This window comes from Hakea prostrata, chromosome 8 (genome assembly GCF_041222555.1).
Source record: "Hakea prostrata isolate BN-2017 chromosome 8, UWA_Hpros_2, whole genome shotgun sequence".
Lineage (NCBI taxonomy): Eukaryota > Viridiplantae > Streptophyta > Magnoliopsida > Proteales > Proteaceae > Hakea > Hakea prostrata.
In genome coordinates, this window is record NC_142607.1 from 29,811,113 (window position 1) to 29,825,444 (window position 14,332).

A 14,332-nucleotide genomic window follows, 5' to 3' on the forward strand; every position below is an offset into this window, starting at 1 on the left:
TGGGGGTCGCTACACCAATATTGTGTTGGTCTCTATAGATATCATATAAGTCAGTTGAAACGATTTATTTGATACCCCATTCTTTGAACCATCAATATTACGAAGTTTCTTGAAGGTTATGGGATCAAATCTTTGTTTAGTGTAGTTTAGGGGAATCGACATGTTTAAAACGCTTCACTATCTCAATCCTAACTCAACAAAAATTTCAGCCCAATGACTTGGTTTGGGTTTAGCAATAATGATGGAGTTTCTATTCATTCTATTGAAAGCATCAAAACCACAATAATGATGTTAGTGTCCTATTCCGCTTATTTTTTTTAAAGTGTGCAACGGGTGCGAATCATCATAGGATACGGGTTTAGAGTACCTCTTTAGTGCTTTTGATATATTCTAACGCTAGACATCCTCTTAGGCTTTTGAAACCATCAAACAATATGATTGCCCGGTTTCATGTTGGGTTTGAGACATTTAGGCATAGCATGTATCTCGCATTAGTGAAAGAATGATTAACATTATAGGTGGTAGCTGATATTAGGGGTTGTGTAGGTGTTTACTGCATGTTACTATCATGACATACCTTTGTTTGTACTCGGTATCGTGTTGTTGCATTTGGTGCATGTAGTTTTGTTCTTAGACACTTCAATTACACCTTCTTGTGACATTCTTTTGCAAGCATTGTAAAAGGGATTATTGGTGTATGAACTTTCTATGACGCCTTTGACATATAAGTATCGTGTCGGGGGTTTTCATTGGTTTCCTTTTAATCATGTTTGTTTTGTTGAGAATAATGTACGAGGCATGGGTCTTAATTGTGGAGGGATTTCAGTTTTTGGGAGTGTCATACCTACAATGATGAGCCAGGTTTATCAAGCAAAAATCCCACTTTACATCCAGCCGGAAAAGTAGCTCTAAAGAATAAACTAGACAAAATCTAATCCCGAGTAGCAAGTACATTGGGTAACTAAATTGTTCTCCACTTTATAGACGACATCCTTGTAGGTGTAGATCTCATAAATAGCACAAGGGCGCTTCCACTCAATGGTCGGACTAAGCATCGTACGGAGCATAACCACTCGCGGGATCTTGAGGTAATTGTGGTAACCGCAATCACCTTCCTGGAGATATGCCTCTTCGCCTTGCGCTTCTTCATAGGGACCGTCATAGTACTCGGTACACTGCGGGATAGTCTAACAACATTGTACAATAAAGGAATGAGTTTCAAAGAAACTCGGTGAAGCCGATTAAAATCCATAATAACATAAATGGCGAGGATTCCGGAACAAACATAAATGCAATATGATATGAGACAAACAATGAATGAATGAATCTAACTCTATGTATGCTTTGGTCTCTATTGGCGGACATGCTTTAAGTCATAGCACCGTACTTCTTTAGGAAAGTCCACTCACATCCTCAACCATTTAAGATATCTTGGATTCTCTCACGGATCATTTCACCGGTCTTGAGCAGCCGATTGGTAATGGGTCCTTCATCCCTCGGGACAAACCTTGGCGGGGGTTAAGTCAACACACTCTCTCACAACCATTTGGTATAAGAAATCTTGGCGCATGTCGGGGGTAAAACCTAGCCAAATGCAAGTCTTCTACTTGGTTACATCAAGTCGGATCCGAGATACTTCCATTCCTCGTCCACAGCCGATCCTTTCCAGTATCCTTCACACTAGAGTCGGCGTATCCTATGGCACCGACCAACTCGGACTACGGACTCATCAACCCTATTGATCATCCACATATGGTAAACGGGAAGCTCTCACGTCCTCTCACGGGTTGGTTACCGGTCTTAAGCGCCCGTGAGCCCAAGTCTAACCATATGCAACCCTACCAATAAATGGCCCCCACAATGTGATTCCCTGTCCTCTCACCGGGTTGGTTACCGGTCTTGAGCGCCCATGAATCCCCATTGCTACCACGGGTCGTTCGGTCTCAATACCCCTCCGATTAGGGTCGACATAACAGGGACATCCTAGCCAAACACTACTAGACAATCCTAGATATGTCATCCAACGGTTTAGGAAGGTGTCCGGAGGGCATCTCCGGAAACATCCCATAATATTCCCGTAGTAGTCCAAGGGCAGAAGTGTCAAAAGGACACCTCTCCTTTCAAACCATACGTAAGCATACACATGCATCAATTCATATCATCACATATATGGTAACTTCATATATGGAAAGAAATCAATAATTACAATCACTTGTATAACATTGGTAAGTAAATCATACATGAATCAATTCAATATGAATAAGTAATGCTACTCGTAATCAAAGTTATGCAACAGTAGTATATCATTGTAAGAATCTAATTTAGGAAACATATTAATGATATTCAAATATAGAAACTAGATTCATGCTATCTATGTAATTAAGGAAATAACCATCCTTACCTTTTATAACTACGTAAAAGGAATCCTAAGAAATCAAGTAAGATCTTGGCAAACTTGAGAAGAAGGTCCTAAACAAGTATATACAACATATTAGGAAAGATCCCTAACGGAAAATATATCAAAACATCCAAAGCGGACCAATTAGGAGTTGCTTTGTACTCATTGGTCGAGTGGATTGGTCGAGTGGTCGATCGACCAATCGATCGACCAATGCGACGATAACCTATAAAATCAGAGTTTTAAGATATGAAATCCGAATTTGGTGGTTCAAAGGGTACTAATCAAGGGGTAGACTACATCAGTAGTATTCTAGCATATAGGGGACCTCAAAACACTAATCAAATCAAGGTATCAAGATCCAAATTAGGAAACAAAAAGTTACCATAATTAACTCAAACATGGATCTTGATGAATTTGAAATAGAAAACAAGGACAAGAACTATAGGAGGATGGATCATTGCTTTGGTAATGAAAACATGAAAACATGCATAGGTCTTCATGGAATAAGGCTTAGAAGCATAAATCTAAATAAGGAAATAAAACCTACCATATATGTAACTATCATGCATCATGAAGAACACATAGTAAGGTAGAAGAGAACAACTAGAATTCTATGGATTATGGATCATGGAAAGAAAACACAACCATTAACCACTAACATGATCAATGAAAGAAGATCCAAAGAGATCAGAATTCAGATTAGAAGTTTAACGGAGATTAAATCATGGTTTGATCATGAATCCTTCAAAAGCTTGCAATGATCATGGTTAAGATCATTGTTCTAGCCTTAAATCCTTAGGATGATCATGAGAACATGTTCGAGAGATGTTTTGCAGCAGAGGATGCAGCATCTCTTCTCTCTCTCAACTCAAAAGGAAAGAAAAACAAAGATGGAGGAGAAGAAGAGAGAGTAGACATACCTTTTGATGCAAAAGAAGAGTTTCGGGCGAAGATCCGTCAAGAAAACACCAAGGATGCAAGAGAGATGACTTGCGAGAGGTCTTTGGTTCGTTCCGAGGGGTTTGGAGGCAGCAAATACGAAGTGGACTCGAGGTTGGACTTAAATAGAGCAAGAATCAACCTAATTGCCAAAGACGGCACTCATTGGTCGAGTGGATTGGTCGTGCGCTCGGTCGACCAATCGATCGACCAATGCTTGGCAACAAGGCCAAAACGAGGGAATTGAAGGTCCGGATCAAATCCAAACCTAAAGGGGTTTTGCACACAAGTCAAGTGACTTACCTAATAGGTAGAAATGCCTTCAAACCAAGATAGAGAGCACTCCAAGTCCATCAACTAATTAGATCTTCATCGGGATTCAGTTTCCATAAATAGAACCTCATCATCAACTTTCATGGATTCAAAGCCGGACACCAAGTCCTCTCTTTGGGATGGCCCAAAGCTGACTTCTTACTTTACTTGGGTCATCGGACCTACAAATAACAAGGTTTCCGGGTCAAGGTTAGGGCTGGGTTTCACATTCTCCCCCCCTTAAAGAAATTTCGTCCCCGAAATTGAAAGCGTACTGTGCTTCCAAGAGGTAAGGAAACTTCTCCTTCATATCTTCTTCCTTCTCCCAAGAAGCTTCTTCGAGGGTATGGTTCTTCCACCGAATCTTCACCAAAGGAATGGCGCGATTCCATGTTGCTTGTCCTTCCTATCCGGGATTTCGGCCGGTTCTTCATCATAGGTCAAATCAGCACTAAGTCCTTCGGTGCTTGCTGCAAAATGTGTTCCGGATTCTCTATGTATTTTGAACATCGAAATATGAAACACATTGTGCACACCAGCAAGAGCGGAGGTAATGCTAATCGATCATAGCAGGTCCAACCTTTTCCAAAATCTCGAAAGGTCCAATGTAACGAGGGCTAAGCTTTCCCTTAACATTGAATCTCATCACACCCTTCATTGGTGAGACCTTGGGAAAGACTTTCTCTCCAACTTGAAATTCCAAATCGGTCCTTCTCTTATCGGCATAAGATTTACTGTCTCTGGTGGCGGACTTAATCCTTTCTCTTATCATATCTACCATAGCACTTGTAGCTTCAATCATCTCGGGACCTAAGACTTTTCTTTCACTGTCTCGGATCCGTACAAAGGTGTCCTACAAGTACTACCATACAAAGCCTTGAATGGAGCCATGCCTATTGTTGCTTGATAAGCTTTGTTATAGGCAAACTCAACCAAAGCTAGGTGTTCATCCCAATTACCACCCATATCCACCACACAAGATCTGAGCATGTCTTCCAATGTCTGGATTGTCCGCTCGGATTGTCCATCGGTTGTGGATGATGAGCTGTACTCAAGTTCAATTGGGTTCCCAAGGCCTTCTGCAAACTATTCCAAAACCTTGAGGTGAACCTAGGATCACGATCCGAAACAATACTCAATGGCACACCATGCGGGCGAACCACATTATCCACATAAAGCCTGGCTAGCTTATCCAGTATGAGTGATCTTCATAGGAATGAAATGGGCTGATTTGGTCAACCTATCAACAATCACCCACACGTGTCATTGCCTTTACTTGTCCAGGGCAAGCTAGTCACAAAGTCCATGGAGATATCTTCCCACTTCCAACTAGGAATAGGAAGGGGTTGAAGTAATCCAGATGGAGGTTGTCGAGCGGCTTTCACCGTTGGCAAGTCTCACACTTGGCAACAAAATCATCAACATCCGCCTTTAGACCAATCCACCAAAAATGTTCCTTCAAGTCCTTGTACATCTTGGTGCTTCCGGTGTCTGATGAAAGCAGTGTGTGTGCTTCCTTCAATATTTCTTTCTTAACTTCATCGTTTTGCGGCACACACGGTCTTCCTCTAAACAACAAAGCACCATCCATGGATATACCAAAGTCGGGGTCCGACTCGGGGTTGAAGAATCTTCTCAACTTTGGTCAAAAACTCTTGATCGAGACTCTGTGAGCAACAATCTTATCTCTAAGACCGGATCTTGCCGTCATGGCGAAAGAATAAAATCAGAATTCTCGGGGACGATTTCCAAATCAAAACTCTCAATAGAAGACCACAATGGTAAACTCAAAGCATTCAAATCCAAAGTCTTCTTACGGTTCTTCCTACTAAGAGCATCGGCAACAACATTTGCTTTCCCAGGATGATCTTGAATATCACAATCATAATCGGAGACTAGTTCCAACCATCTCCTTTGTCTCATGTTCAACTCCTTTTGGGTAAAGAAGTATTTCAAACTCTTATGATCCGTGAAAATGGCAATCTTCTCACCGTAAAGATAATGTCTCCAAATCTTCAAAGCAAAGACAACGGCGGCAAGTTCTAGATCGTGAGTGGGGTAATTCCGCTCATAATCCTTCAATTGCCGAGAAGCATAGGCTACGACCTTGCCATGTTGCATCGATACACAACCCAAACCAATCTTTGGCGCGTCGGTATAAGCTGTCCTACCACCGGAACTATCGGGTATAGTCAAAACCGGGGCACTTGTCAATCTATCTTTCAACTCTTGGAAATTCTTCTCACAGGCGTCGGACCAAACAAACTTCTCTTCTTTCCTGGTCAACTTAGTCATAGGAGCAGCCAACCGAGAAAAGTTCTCAATAAACCTTCGGTAGTAACCCGCCAATCCAAGAAAACTTCTTATTTCCGTTCTTGACTTCGGTCTCTCCCAATCAGCCACGACTTGGACTTTTTCGGGATCGACCACGAATACCTTCGGCTGAAACTACATGACCAAGGAATACCACTCTCTTAAGCCGAAATCACACTTGCTAAACTTAGCGAACAACTTCTTTTCCATAACCTTTGCAAAGTGAAACTTAGATGACTCGCATGCTCTTCTTCGCTCTTGAATAGATCAAGATGTCATCAATGAAAACAATCACAAACTTATCAAGCACATCATGAAATACTCGGTTCATGAGGTCCATGAACACCATGCGAGCATTGGTCAATCCGAAGGGCATGACTCTAAACTCGTAGTGACCATACCGCGTTGGAAAAGTTGTCTTGAAGATATCACTAGACTTCACTTTCAATTGGTGATATCCGGACCTTAAGTCAATCTTTGAGAACACAACTGCACCCTTCAAGCGATCGAAGAGATCATCGATTACGGGCAGCGGATATCTATTCTTGATAGTCAACTTATTCAACTCACGGTGAGTCGATGCACAAGCGCATACTACCGTCTTTCTTCTTGGCGAACAAGACCGGAGCTCCCCAAGGTGACACACTAGGCTGTCTGAAACCTCTATCAATGAGCTCATTCAACTGATTTTGCAACTCTTTCAACTCGGTGGGAGCCATCCTATCGGAGCTTTAGATACGGGTGCGGCACCGGGGGACGAGATCAATAGAGAGTTCGACATCTCTGTCCGGAGGGCACTCTGATAGATCATCGGGGAAGACATCAACAAAGTCGCAGACAACTCGACTTCATCGACTCTTTTCTCCACTATACCCTTGCCTTGAGATGAAGCATCATCCACTAGGGCATAGACTTGCATCGGTCTGACGCACACCTTCTTACAAACCCTTCTCTTTTCACCTTGAAATTCAAAGACCGGACTTCCACAAATATGGGCTGAATCTTCTTTGAGGAACAAAGGAACACGGCTTTGTGGGCTGTCAACCAATCAATTCCCAAAATAACATCGAAGTCCTTCATGTCAAGAATCACAAAATTGGCTTCCAAGTTCTTCTCACCAATCAACACGGGACATTTAGATAACCCCTTATCTAGTTTCACAACGGGACCAGTGGGTGTACTAATCAATAAACAACTAGACAACTTCTCGGGGATTAGGTTAGTCTTCTTGATGAATGCGAGATGACATGAGCAGATATGAGATGCACCCGTATCAAATAAGACAAATCCGAAATAGAAGCGACTAACAATGTACACCTGTAATCACATCATGGCTTGGATCTGCTCGGTCTCTTGGAAATCTGAAAACTCTACCGGAGGGAGGAGCGCGGAGCACTCTTCACCAGTGGGGCGGGGCTGCTGGGGCGAGCCCCGCCGGACGAGCACGAGCAAAATGACCAGCTTGCTTGCGGTAGAAGCAAACGGGATTGCTTTGGATCCAACGGGGGTGGCTGCAGCGAGAGGCTTCGAACAAAAGGCCTTGCACTTGCACTTGCACTTGCACTTGCACTCTTTGGTGGTCGGTTTCCGCCATCTTGTCTAAGCGGCCGGGCTGCTGAAAACCCGTGTTCGACCTACACTCTTGCTTTGAAGGTAGGAGTGGGGTAGGGTGTGGGTCTCACAAAGCGGCGGTCATTGCGATCCACCAAACCAGAATTCCCTTGAGCCAAGGCTTTTGCACACGAGCACTTTCCTTCTCTGTTTCTTCCAACTTCTTGAGTTCCGCACCACTTGAGCATAGCTCACTATAGGCTGGATTTGTGAGGTAAGCTTTAATGGCGGGCGCGATCCTTTGAAGAACTTCTTTGCTTTGGCGAGGTCTTCCTTCAAAGAATGGAGCAAAGAAATGAAGCTCCTCGAACTTCTTGGTACTCCAACACAGACAAAGTTCCTTGAGTCGAGAATCATAAACTCGGCTTCCTTCGCATCCTTCACAGCCTCGGGAAAGTAGTTCATACTAAAAGCCTCTTTGAATAACTCCCAAGTTACAACTCCTGCATGCAAACCTTCCAAAAGCGGGGCAGTGGAGATCCACCATGCATCGACTTCTTGTTGCAACCCTTCGACAAACAAAATCTTCGAGCTTACGAGCATTGCGGATGTCGGAAAGCCTTCTCCAACTCACGAAGCCACTTGTTGGAAACAAGGGGTCCTTGGTAACTCCGGTAAAAGTGGGTACTTGCATCTTGAGAAAACTCTCCATCGGGCGAGTATGAGGAGTTCCAGCTAAACCTCCCGCATTCGGGAGGCTGCGGCATGAGGATTCACATTAGCACCAGCCGGGTCTCATTATGCGAGAGTCATGAAACCCACCAACATCTGGTTGAGGCGGCTGCTACTGCTTTGCATCATATTGCCCATAATATTGGCAATATCTCTGAAACTTCCAACATTCGGGGCACCGGGGATCTCATGGGTACCACTGATCAGCATTTGGTATCTCACCACCTCCATGAGGTACTTCACCACCTCACACGAGGTACTTCACCACCTCCATGACCACTTTGGATTCACCCGCCCACTTCTCGGAGTAACCATTACATAAACCGAGAACATCAAAATCCCGAATTTGAAGATTCAACATAAACCACAAGTCCAAATGATTTGAAAACTTAAATCATGCTCAAATATATCCATATAGTCATCAAACAATATTCCATAAGGCAAAAATCACATTTTCCAAAAATTCAACAGCAAATGAGGTCAACTGTGACCATTGGTGAGTGGTTGGTGGAGTGACCTCGACCAATCGGGTCGACCAATGAAGACAGAATCGAAAATTCGCATTATAAGCCTCATTTCCACATTCCAACCTCATTCTAACTTCTTCCAAAGGTAGGAGCTCTAGGAAAATCTCCAAGAGTTCCCACAAGTGTTCTTGGGTGATTTAGTGCTTCAACAACAACACCACAACACACCATCTTCACAAACAAGGTAAATCTCTCATTCTTCCTTCCATTTCATCTTCTCATGCTTGCATTTCAATAAAACCATGCTTTACTTGTATCAATGCTAGAAATCATGCTTAGGAATGCTTACAAACATATTCCTAGGTTTTAAACACAATACCATGCATAGACAACAAGTTTTAACACATTGGTGCTCATCTGAAGTTTTATCTGGTATCGATATCTTTAGAAAATTTCGTTTTCTCCTAAGCCGCTTGAATTTTGCTGGGTCAAATGCTACATGCTCAAGGTGACATTGTAGATAGGTCCATACAATTTGATTTAACCAATTTCAACTTTTCAAAAATCCAATGTTGCCTAAATTGCAAAATCCCCAATTTCTTCTTGCTGAATTTTTAGCTTTAATCCAAGTTTTGGTCGATTTTCATCAAACCAGCTTCATGACATGAAATTCCAAGTATTGCGCTGCTAGTATGTTCAAATCAAATTTCCCCCAAATTTGTTAAGTCATAGCACCGTACTCCTTTAGGAAAGTCCACTCACATCCTCAACCATTTAAGATATCTTGGATTCTCTCACGGATCATTCCCACCGGTCTTGAGCACCGATTGGTAATGGGTCCTTCATCCCTCGGGACAAACCTTGGCGGGGGGTTAAGTCAACACACTCTCTCACAACCATTTGGTATAAGTACTTGGCGCATGTCAGGGTAAACCTAGCCAAATGCAAGTCTTCTACTTGGTTACATCAAGTCGATCCAGATACTTCCATTCCTCGTCCCCGACGATCCTTTCCGGTATCCTTCACACTAGAGTCGCCGTATCCTATGGCACCGACCAACTCGGACTACGGACTCATCAACCCTATTGATCATCCACATATGGTAAGCGGAAGCTCTCACGTCCTCTCACGGGTTGGTTACCGGTCTTAAGCGCCCGTGAGCCCAAGTCTAACCATATGCAACCCTACCAATAAATGGCCCCCACAATGCCCCCCCCGGGGACGCAACCCAACACGGGCCGAAACCCCCACAAGGAGGAAAACAGAAAAAAACAAACAACACAAGAAGGCAGGAAGCGAACAAACCAACAAGAGAATGATTCCCCCCGGCAACAACGGAAAAAAAAAAAAATCCTGTCGCTCACATATATGGTAACTTCATATATGGAAAGAAATCAGTATTACAATCACTTGTATAACATTGGTAAGTCAAATCATACATGAATCAATTCAACATGAATAAGTAATGCTACGTAATCAAAGTTATGGCAACGTGGTATATCATTGTAAGAATCTAATTTAGGAAACATATTAATGATATTCAAATATAGAAACTAGATTCATGCTATCTATGTAATTAAGGAAATAACCATCCTTACCTTTTATAACTCGCAAAGAATCCTAAGAAATCAAGTAAGATCTTGGCAAACTTGAGAAGAAGGTCCTAAACAAGTATATACAACATATTAGGAAAGATCCCTAACGAGAAAATATATCAAAACATCCGAAACAGACCAGTCGGAGTTGTTGTACTCATTGGTCGAGTGGATTGGTCGAGTGGTCCAGTCGACCAATCGGTCGACCAATGCGAGACGGTAAGCCTATAAAATCGAGTTTTAAGATATGAAATCCGAATTTGGTGGTTCAAAAGGGTACTAATCAAGGGGTAGACTACATCAGTAGTATTCTAGCATATAGGGGACCTCAAAACACTAATCAAATCAAGGTATCAAGATCCAAATTAGGAAACAAAAAGTTACCATAATTAACTCAAACATGGATCTTGATGAATTTGAAATAGAAAACAAGGACAAGAACTATAGGAGGATGGATCATTGCTTTCGGTAATGAAAACATGAAAACATGCATAGGTCTTCATGGAATAAGGCTTAGAAGCATAAATCTAAATAAGGAAATAAAACCTACCATATATGTAACTATCATGCATCATGAAGAACACATAGTAAGGTAGAAGAGAACAACTAGAATTCTATGGATTATGGATCATGGAAAGGAAACACAACCATTAACCCCTAACATGATCAATGAAAGAAGATCCAAAGAGATCGGGAATTCAGATTAGGAGATTAACAGAGATTAAATCATGGTTTGATCATGAATCCTTCAAAAGCTTGCAATGATCATGGTTAAGATCATTGTTCTAGCCTTAAATCCTTAGGATGATCATGAGAACATGTTCGAGAGATGTTTGCAACAGAGGATGCAGTATCTCTTCTCTTGTCTCAACTCAAAAGGGAAAGAAAAACAAAGATGGAGGAGAAGAAGAGAGAGTAGACATACCTTTTGATGCAAAAAGAAGAGTTCCGACGAAGATCCGTCAAGAAAACACCAAGGATGCAAGAGAGATGACTTGCAGAGGTCTTTGGTTCGTTCCGGAGGGTTTGGAGGCAGCAAATACGAAGTGGACTCGAGGTTGGGCTTAAATAGAGCAAGAATCAACCTAATTGCCAAAGACAAAGCACTCATTGGTCGAGTGGATTGGTCGACTGGCCCCAGTCGACCAATCGTCGACCAATGCTTGCGAAGAAGGCCAAAACGAGGGAATTGAAGGTCCGATCAAATCCAAACCTAAAGGGGTTTTGCACACAAGTCAAGTGACTTACCTAATAGGTAGAAATGCCTTCAAACCAAGATAGAGAGCACTCCAAGTCCATCAACTAATTAGATCTTCATCGGGATTCAGTTTCCATAAATAGAACCTCATCATCAACTTTCATGGATTCAAAGCCGGACACCAAGTCCTCTACTTGGGATGGCCCAAAGCTGACTTCGTACTTTACTTCGGTCATCGGACCTACAAACAACAAGGTTTCCGGGTCAAGGTTAGGGCTGGGTTTCACATTCTCCCCCCCCTCTAAAGAAATTTCGTCCCGAAATTGAAAGCGTACTGTAGCTTCCAAAGAGGTAAGGAAACTTCTCCTTCATATCTTCTTCCTTCTCCCAAGAAGCTTCTTCGGGGGGGTATGGTTCTTCCACCGAATCTTCACCAAAGGAATGGCGCGATTCCGCAGCTGCTTGTCCTTCCTATCCAGGATTTCGGCCGGTTCTTCATTTTAGGTCAAATCAGCACTAAGTCCTTCAGTGCTTGCTGCAAAATGTGTTCCGGATTCTCTATGTATTTTCGGAGCATCGAAATATGAAACACATTGTGCACACCAGCAAGAGACGGAGGTAATGCTAATCGATACGCAACAGGTCCAACCTTTTCCAAAATCTCGAAAGGTCCAATGTAACGAGGGCTAAGCTTTCCCTTAACATTGAATCTCATCACACCCTTCATTGGTGAGACCTTGAGAAAGACTTTCTCTCCAACTTGAAATTCCAAATCGGTCCTTCTCTTATCAGCATAAGATTTCTGTCTCGATTTGGGCAGACTTAATCCTTTCTCTTATCATATCTACCATAGCACTTGTAGCTTCAATCATCTCGGGACCTAAGACTTTTCTTTCACTGTCTCGAGTCCAGTACAAAGGTGTCCTACAAGTACTACCATACAAAGCCTTGAATGGAGCCATGCCTATTGTTGCTTGATAACCGTTGTTATAGGCAAACTCAACCAAAGCTAGGTGTTCATCCCAATTACCACCCATATCCACCACACAAGATCTGAGCATGTCTTCCAACGTCCGAATTGTCCGCTCGCAGTTGTCCATCGACCTGTGGATGATGAGCTGTACTCAAGTTCAATTGGGTTCCCAAGGCCTTCTCGCAACTATTCCAAAACCTTGAGGTGAACCTAGGATCACGATCCGAAACAATACTCAAAGGCACACCATGCGGGCGAACCACATTATCCACATAAAGCCTGGCTAGCTTATCCAGTATATGAGTGATCTTCATAGGAATGAAATGGGCTGATTTGGTCAACCTATCAACAATCACCCACACAGTGTCATTGCCTTTACTTGTCCGAGGCAAGCTAGTCACAAAGTCCATGGAGATATCTTCCCACTTCCAACTAGGAATAGGAAGGGGTTGAAGTAATCCAGATGGAGGTTGTCGAACGGCTTTCACACGTTGGCAAGTCTCACACTTGGCAACAAAATCATCAACATCAGCCTTTAGACCAATCCACCAAAAATGTTCCTTCAAGTCCTTGTACATTTTGGTGCTTCCCGGGTGTACAATAAAGACTGACTGGTGTGCTTCCTTCAATATTTCTTTCTTAACTTCATCGTTTGCAGGCACACACAGTCTTCCTCTAAACAACAAAGCACCATCCATGGATATACCAAAGTCGGGGTCCGACTCGGATTCGAAGAAATCATCTCAACTTTGGTCAAAAACTCTTGATCGAACTCTGCGAGGCAACAATCTTATCTCTAAGACCAGATCTTGCCGTCATGGCGAAAAGAATAAAATCAGAATTCTCGGGACGATTTCCAAACCAAAACTCTCAATAGAAGACCACAATGGTAAACTCAAAGCATTCAAATCCAAAATCTTCTTCTGGTTCTTCCTACTAAGAGCATCAGCAACAACATTTGCTTTCCCAGGATGATACTGAATATCACAATATAATCAGAGACTAGTTCCAACCATCTCCTTTGTCTCATGTTCAACTCCTTTTGGGTAAAGAAGTATTTCAAACTCTTATGATCCGTGAAAATGGCAATCTTCTCACCGTAAAGATAATGTCTCCAAATCTTCAAAGCAAAGACAACGGCGGCAAGTTCTAGATCGTGAGTGGGGTAATTCCGCTCATAATCCTTCAATTGCCGAGAAGCATAGGCTACGACCTTGCCATGTTGCATCAGTACACAATCCAAACCAATCTTTGACGCATCGGTATAAACCGTCATACCACCGGAACTATCAGGTATAGTCAAAACCGGGGCACTTGTCAATCTATCTTTCAACTCTTGGAAATTCTTCTCACAGGCGTCAGACCAAACAAACTTCTCTTCTTTCCTGGTCAACTTAGTCATAGGAGCAGCCAATCGAGAAAAGTTCTCAATAAACCTTCGGTAGTAACCCGCCAATCCAAGAAAACTTCTTATTTCCGTTCTCGACTTCGGTCTCTCCCAATCAGCCACGACTTGGACTTTTTCAGGATCGACACGAATACCTTCGGCTGAAACTACATGACCAAGGAAAACCACTCTCTTAAGCCAGAAATCACACTTGCTAAACTTAGCAAACAACTTCTTTTCCCGCAACCTTTGCAAAGTGAAACTTAGATGACTCGCATGCTCTTCTTCGCTCTTCGAATAGATCAAGATGTCATCAATGAAAACAATCACAAACTTATCAAGCACATCATGAAATACTCGGTTCATGAGGTCCATGAACACCGCAGGAGCATTGGTCAATCCGAAGGGCATGACTCTAAACTCATAGTGACCATACCGCGTTCGGAAAGCTGTCTTGAAGATAT